This window comes from Microtus pennsylvanicus, chromosome X (assembly GCF_037038515.1).
Source record: "Microtus pennsylvanicus isolate mMicPen1 chromosome X, mMicPen1.hap1, whole genome shotgun sequence".
NCBI lineage: Eukaryota > Metazoa > Chordata > Mammalia > Rodentia > Cricetidae > Microtus > Microtus pennsylvanicus.
In genome coordinates this window covers 77,849,255-77,861,231 of record NC_134601.1, presented here as the reverse complement: position 1 = coordinate 77,861,231, position 11,977 = coordinate 77,849,255, and positions in this window count along the sequence as shown.

Sequence of the window (11,977 nt, the reverse complement as noted above, 5' to 3'; positions counted from 1 at the left end):
TTGAAAGTTGAATGTTGAAACACTCAATATTATTTTTAAATTGTATATTTCTGTTTATTTCTAGCTATAAAACAAATTTACTCACTGGCATTGTTTATTAAGTAATTATATGTTTTTATCTTCTTGATGAATGACAAAATATCAATTTTTAAAATTACAACACTGTTTGTCCTATTAGCTCAGGCTTCTTATTAACTAACTCTTACATCTTAAATTAACCCCATTTGTATTATTTTTTTATTTTACTATGAGGTTCATGGTTTGTTACCTCTTGATTCTTGGGTGGTTTACATGGCATCTGTCTGATTTCTCCTTCTTTCTCCATGCATTTAATTTAGTTTTCCCACCTAGCTGTATTATGCTCTGCCACAGGTCAAAGCAGTTTCTTTATTATCTAATGGTAATAAAACATATTTATTGGTATATGTAATTTTACTATGTCAATAGTTTTTTTTAACATAACTCTTTTTTTTAAAGCTTATTTGTAACTTTAGGGTTTCTATGATAGCTGTTATGCATAGTAAATCTTCTTTCCACCATTCCACTGTCAACCTATATGTGTCCTTAAATATAATTTACATAACTTGTAAATATCATGCTTCAATCTATGGAATTTTGCCAATTATTGCTGTGGATTAATGCATTTAATTCATTTGTGTTTATGACAAGTAGGGATTATAATGTTCCCTTTAAACAATTTACATGCTAATCTCTGCTGTGGGAACTCCTTCAGCCAATAGCCTTTAAGATGCTGGCCCACTTTGGGCATGTTCTCATGTACTATAAATGCAGATGAAAAAGCATGCGTACGTTACTCTTGGCTGCTGGATTTGGTTCCAGTTTCCAGCACACACAGAGGACTATGGATCGCTACTGCTTCTGTGAGTTTATCCTCCAATAAATAAACCTTTGTTATACTCCATTCCAGGCTATTGTGGAACCCTTTTGCATTCCAACATATTAGCGCCCACGTGTCCTGAGTCCATGCCATTGCTGGACCCTGCCCAGACCCTGCCCAGAATCTTACAGCCTCCTCCCACCACACACAGCTGAACTGTCCTTCTGGACAGCTGTGCAAGGTTTGGCTCGGATGCCCCACCACAGAGACTTGGCAGTTTCCCGCGGGTTGTGCCCATGTGGCTTGGTTCTACCTGCTAAGTTGCTGCCACCCATAGCTTTCTGCCACAACTCTTCCGTGGCTTCTCTGGCTTCTGCCAGGCTGGCTCTGATCAGGCTGAGCACCAACTCCAGGAGCAGGAGCTTTAACCCTGTACCTGGAACACAGGCTTGCTTTCCCAATTCAGATCTGCAAATGCCTGGCTCGAGCTCTGACCAGTAACCTCGTGGCTCGTGACTACCTGCAAGCTCTGGACTCCTTGTTATTCTGCCCAACTTAAATCTTCCACATATTCTGGTGTGGTGCTCTTAAGCAATTAACTAAATTTGATAGTAATTCTTTTTTTTAAAATTTATTTATTTATTAAAGATTTCTGTCTCTTCCCCCCCACCGCCTCCCATTTCCCTCCCCCTTCCCCAATTAGGTCCCCCCCATCAGCCCGAAGAGCAATCAGGGTTCCCTGTCCTGTGGGAAGTCCAAGGAACCCCCACCTCCATCCAGGTCTAGTAAGTTGAACATCCAAATTGCCTAGGCTCCCACAAAGCCAGTACGTGCAGTAGGATCAGAAACCCATTGCCATTGTTATTGAGTTCTCAGTAGTCCTCATTGTCTGCTATATTCAACGAGCAGAGCCTACAGAAACAAGCACAATCAATTTGATAGTAATTCTAAGTCTCAGGAGATTGAGGTACTGATCTAGGACCTGCCTTACTGCCGCAGCTGCGACACCTGCTGGCCAATTAGAATTGTTACACATACAACAATTTTCTGAAAATTACAATTGAGGTCATTTAATTTGATTAATAAATAAATAAATTTGAAAATCGTAAACCAACCCCAAGATAATTGCAGACAATATCAACATCTAGAAACATTTTCAAAACATTTTTGTTTCTACTATGGATGGAATTCTGCAAGAGCTATATGACCTACTTGGTATGTATATATTTATGTGGCCATGGCTTTATTCTTCATATTATATCCTTAAAGAAATGGTTTGATAACAGAGTCATTAAGTGAGAAACTTTTAGGAAGGACACGGTCTTTATCTGGAAGGATTCATAATATTGAAAATGATAACCTCAATTTGACAGGCAAAATTCAATCCATGTCAAGGGGTTATGAAAAAAAATGACGACCTCTTGAATTTTTCAGGAAAATGGATGGAGCTAGAAAACATTATTTTGAGTGAGGTAACTCAGACGCAGGAAGACAATTATTACATGTACTCACTCATAGGTGGTTTTGAAACATAAAGCAAAAAAAAAAAAAACAAAAAAAAACCAAAAAACAGCCTACAAACCACAATCCCAGAGAACTTAGACAACAATGAGGATACTAAGAAAGACTTACATAGATCTAATCTACATTGGAAGTAGAAAAAGACAAGATCTCCTGAGTAAATTGGGAGCATGGGGACCTTGGGGGAGGGTTGAAGGGGAGAAGGGAGAGGCAGGGAGGGGAGCAGAGAAAAATGTAGAGCTTAATAAGAATCAACAAAAAGTGGTACAGCGAGATTATCTTAAAGGATTCGTTTACTAAAATTGACAATCAAAATCTGTTAAAAAGTTATAATAAGCTAGCAAATAAAACATCCCTCCAGGAAGGCAATCTACCTCCCATCTCAGAATCACATGTGCAGAATGAGAACCAAAAATTAATTTGATGAAATAACTCAGGATTCTGTTTATATGAGACACAATTGCCCCTGGTAGCACTAATCTATTCCCAAGAGAATGCTGGAAACCAAAGATACTCCACTTGGAGCTTGTTTTCTTTTTGGTAAAACCAGTCTTTGGGCAGAGAACTGCCCCTGCCTTGACTACTGACAAAATGCACAGTGTCCAGACTGGACAAGCAGGATACAATGAAAAAGACTGCCAAGCCTTTCTAAGACAGGGTAAGATGGTTTTTCAAATTTTCCTGCCTCTGAAAATGTTCTGTCAGTTACTCTAAGCCTTAACCAAAGTTGGTTGCTCCAATGTTGCGAATGAGATCTTGGGCTATTGCTCAGGTAGCTGGTTGAGTCTGTTATTTCTTGCACCTTTTAGAAGTTACTTGATTACACTTCTTGTTTACTCAAGTAATATTATTTTCCTTCTCATGTCTTTGATAGGGTTGAAGTCTAGGTAGTCATAGTTATTTTCCTCTCATGACTTAGCCAAGCCATTTTTAATACAAGACTTAAACTCCTTAGGATAGGATTACTATTAAAAATTTAGCATATGTTTCTTGTTTGATATTGTTCATGCTGGTTGCAACTCTAATTTTATGTATGTTTTTGCCTCTTCTTTTCTCTGAACAAGACTTGATATCTGTTCTTCTTGTATATAGTTTTGTACTAGGTTTAGAACTCTTCTATTTAGACAAAAGGGGGAGGTTCTGTGGTAACTCCTTCAGCTGATAGTCTTTGAGATAATGGACCATTGCTTGGTGGTGGTGCACGCCTTTAATCCCAGTACTTGGGAGGCAGAGGCAGGCGTATCTCTGGGAGTTTGAGGCCAGCTTGGTCTACAAGAGCTAGTTCCCAGACATGTACCGAACAAAGCTATAGAGAAACCTTTTCTCATTGGAGACAATGAAAGGCAGAAGGTTTTGGTCAAGTGATATGCAGACATTAAGAGGCCGTGCATGTCAGCCAAGATTACTATAACCAGCAAAACTTTCAATCACCACAGACAGACAAAACCAGATATCCCATGACAAAACTAAACTTAACCAATACCTAGCCACAAACCCAGCCCTACACAAAATATTAGAAGGAAACTCCAACCCAAGGAAGTTGGCTACAGACAATTGATGGTCTCATAGCAGCAAATCCCAACGAAGAAACAATGAGAAGTCAGATGTAATTCTGATAGGTCTACCTTTATATATTACTTGGTCTTTTTCCTTTGCAGCTCTTAATATTCTTTCTTTACTATGTTTGTTTAGTGTTTGATTATTATGTGGTGAGGGGACTTTTTTTTGGATCCAATTTATTTGGTGTTCTGTAAGGTTCTTGTATCTTCATGGGCATATCTTTCTTTAGGTTGGGAATGTTTTCTGCTATGATTTTATTAAATATATTTCCTGTGCTTTTGAGTGGAACTTCTTTTCCTTCTTTTTTACCTATTATTCTTAGATTTGGCCTTTTTATGGTGTCCCATATTTCCTGGATATATTGGGTTATGCTTTTGTTAGACTATTTCCTCTATTTTATCTTCAGTGTTTGAGATTTTCTCTTCCATCTCTTGTATTCTGCTGTTTATGCTCACGTTTGTGGTTCCTGATCATTCACTCATGATTTCTGTTTCTATAATTCCCTCGATTTGTGTTTTCTTTATTGTCTCTATTTCATTTTTCAAGTCTTGAATAGTTTCTTTCATATGTTTTATTTTTCCTTGGTTTTCTTTAAGAGATTTTCCAATGTCTTCTAACTTTTGGGTTGTCTTTTCCTCCATCTCTTTAAGGGAATTTCTCGATTCCTCTTTAAAAGTTTCAAACATTATCTTCAAGTTATTTTTTTAGGTCATTTTCTTCTACTTTATCTATAATTGGTTGCTCAGGTCTTGCTGTTGTAGGGTCTTTAGGTTTTACTGGTGTTGTGTTTCTCTTTGTGGTGTTGCATGTGTTCTTACCCTTTCTACTCACCTTTTCCTCTAATAGGTGTGTTGGGGCTGTCTGAGATTCTATTGATTAATCTTCTACATAATAATGTATCCAAAGCTAAAATGGTTGACCCTCGTGGTACAGTCAGTTCCACAGGTCTAGTTACCCCATTGGTTACTTAGTGCTCCTGGAGATAGCTCAGCACTCCTGGGCTTTGCTCTGCTCCTGTGGAGTTTGCTGTCTCAGGCCTACTTTGGCCAAGGTTGTAATTATGTCCCCTGTTTCATTTTTGATTTTGGTAATTTGGAAATTCTCTCTCTGCCTTTTGGATAGTTTGGATGAAGGTTTCTCTATTTGGATGATTTTCTTGAAAAACCAACTCTTTATCTCATTGATTCTTTTTATTGTTTTCTTTTTTCTACTCTGTTGATTTCAGCTCTCAATTATTATTTCCTCTCATCTAGTCCTTTTGGGTGAGTTTGCTTATTTTTGTTCTAAAACTTTTAAGTGTCCTGTTGGAGGTTTTGGAGGAAATCCAAAGAACCATCAGGTCGTACTACAAAAACCTGTTCTCCACAAAATTGGAAAACAAAAGAAATGTACAATTTTCTGGATAAATATCACTTACCAACATTAAATCAAGACCAGATAAGCAAAGTAAATAGACCTATAACTGTTAAGGATTTAGAAACAGTCATCAAAAGTCTCTCAACCCCAAAAAGTTCAGGACCAGATGGTTTCAGCACAGAATTCTACAAGATTTTCAAAGAAGAACTAATACCAATACTCCTGAAATCGTTCCACACAAGAGAAAAAGAGGGAACATTGCCAAACTCTTTTTTACGAGGCTACAATTACTCTGATACCAAAATCACACAAAGATACTACTAAGAAAGAGAATTACAGACCAATCTCACTCATGAACATGCGTGCAAAAATACTCAATAAAATACTGGCAACTAAATCCAAGAACATATCAGAGAAATTACCCACCATCACCAAGTAGATTTTATCACCAACATCTATCAATGTAATCCACCATACAAACTGTAAGAAAAAAAAACCACATGATCCTCTCATTAGATGCTGAAAAAGCCTTTGAAAAATAAACACCCTTTCATGATAAAAGTCTTGGAGAGAGCAGGGATAAAAAGAACATAACTAAACTTAATAAAGGCAATATTCACCAAGCCATCAGCCAACATAAAACTAAATGGAGAGAAACTCAAAGGGATCTCACTGAAATCAGAAACAGAACAAGGTTGTCTATTCTCTCCATATCTATTCAATATATTACTTAAATTTCTAGCTAGAGCAATAATACAACAAAAGGAGATCAAGTAAATACAAATTGAAGAAAAAGAAGTCAAACTCTCACTATTTGCTGACAATACCATAGTATACAAAAATTACCCCAAAAGCTCTACCAGGGAACTCGTACAACTGAAAAACACCTTCAGTAATGAATCAGGATACAAGATTAAAAAAAATCAGTATCCCTCCTTTATACATATGATAAATGGGATGAGACACATGAGCCTTCACAATAGCCACAATAACATAAAATATCTTGGAGTAACTTTAACCAAACAAGTCAGAAAACAGTGTGACACGAGCTTTAAAACTTTGAAGAGAGAAATTGAAGAAGACACCAGAAAAGGGAAAGATCTCACATGTTCTTGGGTAGGTAGAATTAACATAGTAAAAGTGGAAAATGGAAACCTTACCAAAAGCAACCTATAGATTCAATGTTATGCCAATTATATTTTCAGCAAAATTCTTTACAGACCTCGAAAGAACAATACTCAACTTCATTTGGAAAAACAAACAAACAAACAAAAAGCCAGGATAGCCAAAACTATCCTGTACAACAAAAGAACTTCTGGAGGCATTATAATCTCTGATTTCAAACTCTACTATAGAGCTACAGTAATGAAACAGCCTGATATTGGCATAGAAACAGATAAAAGGACCAATGGAATTGTATTAAAGACCTGGATATCATTCCATATACCTTCGAACACCTGATTTTTGACAAAGAAGTCAAAAATATCAAATGTAAAAAATAAAGCATATTTAACAAATGGTGCTGGTAAAACTGGATATCAACATGTAGAAGAATGCAAATAGACCCATATCTATTGCCATGCACAAAACTCAAGTTTAAATGGATCAAAGACCTCAACATAAAACCAACCACACTGAAATACATAGATGAGAAATTGGGACGTAAACTTTAATGCATTGACACAGAAGACCACTTCCTAAATATAACCCCAGTAGCACAGACACAAACGCAACAATTAATAAATGAGACCCCCTCAAACTGAGAAGCTTTTATAAAGCAGAGGATATCATCAACAAGATAAAACAGCAGCCTACAGAATGGGAAAATATCTTCATCAACTCCACATGATAGAAGATTGACCCCCAAAATATGCACAGAACACAAGAGACTTGACATCAAAAAGAAAACATAATCAAATAAAAAATGTGGTACAAACCTAAATGGAAGACTCTCAACAGATGAATCTCAAATGTCTGAAAGGAACTTAAGGAAAGGCTCAACATCCTTAGCCATCAAAAATGCAAATCAAAACAACTCTGAGATTCCATCTTAATACCTGGCAGAATGGCCAATATCATAAACACTGATAACAACTTATACGGGAGAGGATGTAGGGTAAGGGGGATGCTCCTCCATTGCTTGTGGGAGCACAAACTTGTACAGCTACTTTGGAAATCAGTATGGTGATTTCTCAAAAAATTAGGACTCAATCTACCTCAAGACCCAGCAATACTTACTGTTGGGTATGTAACCAAAGGATGTTCAATCATACCACAAGAACATGTTCATAACAGCATTTTTTGTAATAGCCAAAACCTGGAAACAACCTAGATACCTCTCAAGCAAAGAATTGATAAAGAAAATGTGATACCTTTACAGAGAAGTACTACACAGTGGTAAAAAGTAATAACATCCTGAACTTGCAGGCAAACAAATGGATCTAGAAAAATAACCATATTGAGTGAATCAACCCAGACACATAAAGACAAATATAATATGTACTTGCTCATAATTGGCTTTTAGATATAAAGCAAAGAAAAAGCAAACTCCAGTCCACAGCCACAGACAACCTGGACAAAAAAGAGGACCCTAAGAGAGAAATACATGTATGTACATAGAAAGGAGAAAAAGACAAGATCTCCTGAGTAAATTGGGAGCATGGAGGTAACAGGAGAGGGTAGAAGGGGAAGGGGAGGAATGGAGGGAAATGGAGAAAATGTATAGATCAACAAAAACAATAAAAAATAAATAAAATTACTTGTTAGATAAAATATACCAAGTCATGAAGGGCAGTTCAGGTTGATGGTAATTTGGTCACTAATTGTTAAATGTTCAGTTTAATGAGGCTCAATAGCAGGCTAAGATCTGTTGTCGGCAGGTGTTGCAGAAGTCTTGCTTTGAAATCCCAATAGCATTTTCTCTAATTCACCTATTGGAGCCAGAAAAGGCTCCAAAGAACATCCCAATCCTTCACTGCCACTTCAGGTCCTACTGGGTCTTCTGAATTATATTGTTCAAGTGATATTCCAGCCTACATAGCATCCTGGACCTGTTGAAGATCTGTCTTCACTCCAGGCCACACTCAAAGCTAGCAGCTTTCTGAATCACTTGTTATATAGGCTGAAATAACATACCCAAGTAAAGAATGTGCTTACTTCTGAATCCAAGTAAATCCACTAAATGTTGTGCTTCTTTGCTAGTGGTGAGAGGGGCCAGGTGCAACAGTATATCCTTCATCCTAGAAGGAATATTTCTGCATGATCCACATAATAGACTTCTATTAATTTCAGTGAGGTAGAAGGCCCTTGAATTTTGGATTTATTTCTCATATTTTGATACACATATATGTTACAAAAATGTCCACAGTAGTTGCTATCTAATGCTCAATTAATCCAATCAGCATAATGTTATCAATATAGTGTAGCATTGTGATGTTTTCTGGAAGAAATACTCAAGATCCCTTCAAACTAAGTTATGACATTGTCTGGGAGTTAATATATCATCCCTGAGGCAAAACTGTAAAGGTATACTTCTGGCCTTGCAAACTGAAAACAAATTGCTTCTAGTGGTCGTTATGGAAGGAACCGAGAGAGTAGTTTGCTAGATCAATAGCTGCATACAATGTACCAGGAAATTTGTTAATGTGTTCGAGCAAGAATACCACATCTGGTACAGCATCTGCAATTGTAGTCACTACTTGATTGAGTTTTTGATAGTCAACACTATCCATCTATCTTCTTTGCTGGCCAGATACATGAATTAAAGGGAGATGAGGTACTAGCCACCACTCTTGCATCTTTCAAGTTCACTGACTTTTGCAGTTCCACCAGTGATGTGATACTGTTTTTTATTTACAGTTTTCCCTGGCCGAGGCAACTCTAAAGTATTTCTTTTAACCTTTCTAGTCATTTAAACAAACTTTTGACACATTTTAAAACTGTGCCTGTTTACATATTAAACCTAGAATCTCCACTCAAAGGGCCCATATCAAACTCAGCCCGATCCAGTTTTATGTTCTTTCCACTGTTATCCAACGCCATTAAAATCCATGCCCACACATATCTCCTAGACTTTTGTTGGAATGAATTAACAAACTCATTAAGTTCTTTAATAGTATATCAACCCTTCTCATAATACTATACTTTCTATCTCCTTTCAAGAAGTCTGCTTACCATTATTAAGTCTAGTTACAGATCTAGAAACAACTATTGGGGGATTCTGGGGGACACCAGTAATGTCTTGCCTGGCAACTCCTTCAGAAAAAAAAAATCACTACTTGTTTAGCAGACAATGAAGGGTTAATTTCTTCAGTCAAATAAAAGCCATTTAAGGGGGTAGTAGTGAACATAGTCTCTACCCCATTTTTACCTGTTAATACCCTTACTTTATCTGTCAACATCTTTTGAGCCTGAGACCTGAATTTTCTCTTTAATTCGGCCAACCTTATAATGAGGACATCAGTTTGATTTTCTGCAACTTGAGCTCTGCAGCTGATTGAGAGAAGATTCTCTTCTAGGGCAAGCCTAGAAACCTTTAGATGATTTATACACATCTGAAATAATTTTCACTTTTTGTCACTAAGTTTATTGTTGTCATTAACCATATCCTGAGATACTAGAAGTTGGTTAGTTTTATCACAGAGATCCTTCCTGCCCTTTGTCAATTTATCTAAAGACACTAAGAACAACCAGACAGCGTTATTATTTTTCTTATTTTTCCACAAATTGTCAAAAGTTTTATGTACAGAGTCACCAAATCAATTGCCTCTCACAACTGGTAAATGAGAGTGATCAAAAGAGTTTGTCTTAAGTTTCTAAAATAGTTCCTATGATGGGCTTGGCTTTCATTCAGTACTTTTTGAGCTTCCAGGACAGGCTTCAATAACTGTAGGTGTTGGAAAAGTTTGTTCCATATACTTTATATGAATATGTGTATGTATGTATGTGTATGTATGGACGGATTATTTGTCAGAATAATTTACAGACTGAGGTCCAGTTAGTTCAACAATGGCTATCTACCATTGCAAGGTCCAAGAATCCAGTAATTGTTCAGTCCACAAGGCTTTTTTTGTATCAGATGGTCTTTAGTATAATCCAGAATCCAAAAGAATTAATATATTTGCCAGTGAGAGTAAGAGCAAATAAGGCAAAAAGCAAAACTTTCCTTCTTCCATATCCTTTATATAGGCTGCTAGCAGAAGATGTGGCCCAGATTAAAGGTGCATCTTCCAACCTCAAAAGATCTGAATTAAATATATATCTGTCCCTCTCTCTCTTTCCCTGTGTCTGTGTCTCTGTCTGCATTTGTGTCTCTGTATCTCTTTGTGTATCTTTCTCTGTCTGTCTGTCTCTCCCTTTTTTCTCTATTTCTTTCTGCTTGCTGCCTTCTGATCATGATACAAAATTCTCATATACTTACATCTCCAGAGCCATTGCTGTCTGCTTCCTGCTATGATGATCATAGACTAACCCTCTAAAACTATAAACAAGCCTTCAATTAAATGATTAATTTTGTAAGAGCTACCTTGGTCATGGTGACTTGTCACAGTAATAAAACAATCACTAAGACATCTTTCTTGCCACCATGCTTCCCATGTCTGTTGCCATGTCCTCCCCCACTGTGATAAAATATATCCCTTTGCAGCTATAAGTCAAAATAAATACTTTTTCTGTGTTTTTTTTGTGTTATAGTATTGTATTTCAAACGAATCTTGTACTTTCTAAAAACTTCTTTATTACATTTTATTTCCTCATTGATGAGCACAATCATATGTGTACAAGTGTAATAAAAACATGCCTATGCAGGTCAGATACCACCTTAGAGGAGGCAGTTTTCTCCTTACACTATGTTAGAGTCTGAGGGACCAAATTAAGACCATCATGCTTGGTACCAAATGCCTTTACCCCATGAGCAATCATGCCAGTCCAAAATTCTTACAAATAGTTGTAAGGGTGAATTAATTACCAACAAATACTTTACATCTCTTGACAAAGTCTTCATTTTCTTTAGATTCTTGGAGACCATTTTTGTTGTATATTGAATTCTGAATTGGTAATTCTTTTTTTCAACACTTGCCAGTTTTTGCCCCACGTTATTCAGCATTCTGTGATTTCAGATGAGAAATCCATTGTAATTCTATAGGGGTTATTTGAGTGTGCTTTCCAGATAATTTTAAGATTTTCAGTTTTAAATTTTAATTATAATGTGCCTTAAAATTGGTATCCTGGCATGTGCACTACTGAGAATTTGTTCAGCTTTGTGCATCAACAGTCTTGTCCCTTTGTCAGTTTTGGAAATTTTCAGTTATGTTTTTGTTCCAATGTTTTTTTCCAATTCTTTCTCAGCTTAAAATACTAATTGCATAAATTTTACATAGCTGTGGAATCTTATACTGTTTTCTCGGTGCTTTTTCACTGTATTTTGTTTAACAACAAAATATTATAAGATAAAATAAAACCATTATATCAAAGTTCTATAAGAAAAAAGCCAACAGAAGGAAAAGAGCCCCAAAAGAAGGAACAAGAATCAGAGACCCTATTCATTCACACATTAAAGACTCTCATGAAAGTGCTAAACTGAAAGCTATAACATATACACAGAGGACCTGGGGCAGACTCCTGTTCACTAAAATTTTTAAAATAAATTTTATTTCTCAGACTTTTGTGTAAAAGAATAATAATGCTTGCTTTTCATTCTTGGGG